This window comes from Microtus pennsylvanicus, chromosome 6 (assembly GCF_037038515.1).
Source record: "Microtus pennsylvanicus isolate mMicPen1 chromosome 6, mMicPen1.hap1, whole genome shotgun sequence".
Lineage (NCBI taxonomy): Eukaryota > Metazoa > Chordata > Mammalia > Rodentia > Cricetidae > Microtus > Microtus pennsylvanicus.
The window spans coordinates 104,931,641-104,936,159 of NC_134584.1; positions in this window are offsets into that span (position 1 = coordinate 104,931,641).

Here is a 4,519-nt window from a genome sequence, read left to right on the forward strand (position 1 = left end):
TGGATGTGTGTTCCCCTCATCTTCTTTAACACTTCACTCTTTTAGACTCTCTCCTTCCTCTCATCTTTTCTCCTCATCTTCTCTATCCTCATCTCCAAGCCTCAGACCCTCTTCAAATGAAGCAGAAACTTCAGGTACTGTTGACTTCAGGAAATCCCTTGTCCTCTCTCAGCTAGTTCATGTTTTCTCGTACTTCTAAGTTGCCAGTAGCAAATCTTATTTCCCAAAATTCATTAACTTCATAAGTGCAGAATGTTGTTCCTCAAAGTTAATCAACTACAAAGTGGGCTCCTAGCATCTGTGACTTCAGATGTTTGGAGACTGAGAACAAAGGGTTGCATAAGCCCAGGGCAAGATAACAAGATCCACATCTCAGAAACAAAACAAAATACATAACCTCAGTAACTTACAACCAGTAGCAAATGTACAAGACCCAGAGGGTTTCAGTGTATAATTCTACAAGATTTTCTAAGAAGAATTTATACCAATGCTCTTCAAATTGTTTCATGCAATAGAAACTGACAGAACATTACCAAATTCTTTTTACAAGACTACAATTACCCTGATACCCAAACCACACAAAGACAACACTATGAAAGAGAAATACAGACCAATCTCACTCACGAATATTGATGCAAAAATACTCAGTAAAATACTGGCAAACTGAAACCAAGAACACATCAGAAAAATCGTCCACCATGACCAAGTAGGCTTCATCCCAGAGGTGCAGGGATGGTAAAACATACAAAAATTTGTCATTGTATTCTACCATATAAACAAACTGAAAAAGAAACCACATCATCATCTCATTAGCTGCTGAAAAGTCTTTGACTAAATACAACATCCCTTCATGATAAAAGTCACAGAGAGAGCAGGGATACAAAGAACATGCCTAAACACAATAGAGGTAATATACAGCAAGCCAACATCAACCTAAATGGAGAGAAACACAAAGTGATCCCAATGAAATCAGGAACAAGTCAAGCTTGTCCATTCTCTCCATATCTATTCAATATAGTTTTTGAGGTCCTAGCTAGAGCAATAAGACAACAAAAAGAGATCAAGGGATACAAATCAGAAAATAAGAAGTCAAACTCTCTCTATTTGCTGATAATATATAGTTTATATAAGTGACCCCAAAAATTCTGCCAGGAACTTCTACAACTTATAAACACCTTACAGTAATGTAGTAGGGAACAAGATCAACTGAAAAACAATTAGTAGCCCTCCTTTATACAGATGATAAATGGGCTGAAAACAAAATCAGAGAAACATCACCCTTTATAACAGCCACAAATAACATAAGATATCTTTGAGTAGCTCTAGCCAAACAAGTGGAAGACCTACATGATAAGAACTTTAAATCTTTGAATAACGAAATTGAAAAAGACACTAAAAAATGGTGGGTAGAAATAGCATAGTAAAAATCACAATCTTACCAAAAGTGATTTTCAGATTCAATGCAATTCCCATCAAAATACCAGTAAAATTCTTCACAGACCTCTAAAGAACAATACTCAACTTCATATGGAAAAACTAAAAACCCAGGATAGCCAAAACAATCCTATACAATAAAGAAACTTCTGGAGACATCATAATCCCTAACTTCTAACTCTACTACAGAGATATAGTACTGAAAAAAGCCTGTTATTGGAATAAAAACAGACAGGACGACAAATAGATCTGAATCAAAGACCCAGATATCAGTCCACACACCTAAGTACACCTGATTTTTGACAAAGAAGCAAAAATTATGAAATGGAAAAAAGAAAGCATATTCAAGAAATGGTGCTGACATAAATGGATATCAACATGTAGAAGAATGAAAATAGATCCATATGTATTGCCATTTACAAAACTCAAGTTTAAATGGATCAAAGACCTCAACATAAAATCAACCACACAAACCCTCATTGAAGAGAAAGTGGGAAGTATACTTGAATGCATTGGTACAGGAGACCATTTCCTAAATATAACCCCAGTAGCAGAGATACTGATAGAAACAACTAATAAATGGGACTTCCTGAAATGGAGAAGCTTCTGCAAATCAAAGGACATGGTCATCAAGACAAAATAGCAGCCTACAGAATGGGAAAACATCTTCAACAACTCCATGTTGGACAGAAGGCTGATCTCCAAAATGTACCAAGAACTCAGGAAACTGGTTATCAATAGGACAAATAATCCAATAAAAATGGCGTGTAGTCTAAAACAGAGAACTCTCAACACGTGAATCTAAAATGGCTGAAAGACACTTAAGGAAATGCTCAACATACTAGGCCAAAAGAGAAATGCAAATCAAAACATCTCTGAGATTCCATCTTACACTTGTCAGAATTGCCAGGATTAAAACCACTGATGACAGCTTATGCTGGAGAGGACATGAGACAAAGAGAACACTCTTCCATTGCTGGTGGGAGTGCAAACTGTTACAGCCACTTTAGAAATAAATATGGCAATTTCTCAGAAAATTGGGATCAACTTTCCTCAAGACCCAGGTGTTGTAGGAATTCCTTTAGCCAGTAGCCTTTAAGATGCCAGACCACTTGGGCATGGCCTCTTATACTATAAATGAGGATGTAAGAGCATGCTTGCTCTCTCTTCCAGCTGCTGGATTCGGTTCCTGTACTGTGATCATACAAAGGACTGTGATCTGTTAGTCTACCCCTAATAAGTAACACTGAGCTAGTGTGGGATTTCTTTTGAGAGTCCATCTTCATCTGGTTCCCCCATGGATTCCCAACTCCTACAGGGTAGACTGGCCTAAAATGTCCATGACACAGAAGGTCTTCCACCCCTCTCTTTCTGGCTTAATTTCACCATACTAAGCATTTTTTTTTTTTTGCAAAAACCCTGCCACAGTGGAGCTAAGTGTATGGTGACTTTGAAATTTCCCAGGCTCATGTACACGCCCCCCCCCCCCCACACACACGCATTGCTTTCTCTACCACATGGTGACTTGTGAGGTGCTTGTGCAGCTTCTGGTTTATGTTCCCTGCTCACGAGTTCTGGGCTCCGTGATCTAGTTGATTTAATTGCTATTAAGCAAAGCATATTTTTTTAGCATTTAACCAGGCACCAATGTTCAGAACCAAAGCAACATGGGACTGTTTGTGCCACCACCAATCAAGTCTTGTTGCTATAGCTGATGACCAATAAAAATTATTACACCTTCAACAATTTACCAAAATCTCATGACAAAGGTAACCATTTGATTAATAAATAAAACAATAAACTTGAGATTTATATAATGCAGACTATATTACCATCCAGCAATCTAATAACCTTTTTGTTTATTCTATGGATGGTATTCTTCAAGGCTTGTATGGTTTTTCTGATACACCCTTTTATTGGATATTGGGACTTAGTTTTCTTTCTCATATTATATCCTTAAAAATGATTTGATAACAGAGTCAAGAATCAGGCACTTTTAGAAATGATAGTCTTTACAGACTGATAATGAACAGCTAGCCAACAGAATTAATACCATGGAAAATGAAAAGTTAGCTGAAAAAATTAATACTATTGGAAAGGATAACATTAATTTGACAGACAAAATTCAATCCTTGTGAAAGGGTACTAAGAAATTATCTGAAAGAATTAATAGTATTGAATTTGACAATCAAAATCTGCTAAAAATTTATGATAGGTTAGCAGTTACAGTATCTCTCCAGGAAGGCAATCTACAAGTTTTCCAATGATGAGGATGAGGTGTTTTCTTTAAAGGAAAACTTTGTACCTTGGAATAGCATGTGCAGAATGAGGACCAGAGGCTGGGTGCATCAATGAAATCACTAGGAATATACAGTGTAAAAGATTCAGGCATTACAAAAGACAGTAGTAAAAAGATTTGAAATGATTGAAGAAATTATCAGAGCTGAGAATCAGGGAAAGAAAGTACAAGGACAGGATTTAACATCGCCAGTACCTGTCAGAGTCAGAAATGACTTACCCAGGGTTTTAGTTCCTAGCCTGTACAACTCTGAAAAAGTATCAAGTTGTAAATGCCCAAAAGGACCCAAAGATTATATATTGATACCTATAGGTATGAGTGATCTAATAGAAAGTAAGCAAGCAGTAGTATCTTATGGCTTGCATTCATCATTTGTTAGGGAGATGTTAAAGACAAGGGCTTCTAGCAATACGACTACCCCACATGATAAGCTTTAGTTAGTTTCAGAAGTACTGGAAGATAGGCCACAACTACTGTGGAAATGCTATTGTTAAGAAAAAGTAAAATGTTTATAACAGAGAAATGCAACAGGACTTGAGGCTACCCAAATTCATGGCAAGGGCACTTATGCTGACCCATAGGATCAGGTCTTTATAATGAATAAATCTTGCTCATATGCCACAAAGAAGCCTTAAATGCTTGGGGCAGGATTCAAAACTTAGGAAAATAAATTGAATCATATACCAGGGTTAAACAGGGCTAGAGAGAATCCTTTACTTACTTTTAACAAAGATGAACTAAGGCTGTACAAATAGGAGTAACAGACCCAGAAGCTAGATGAGTACT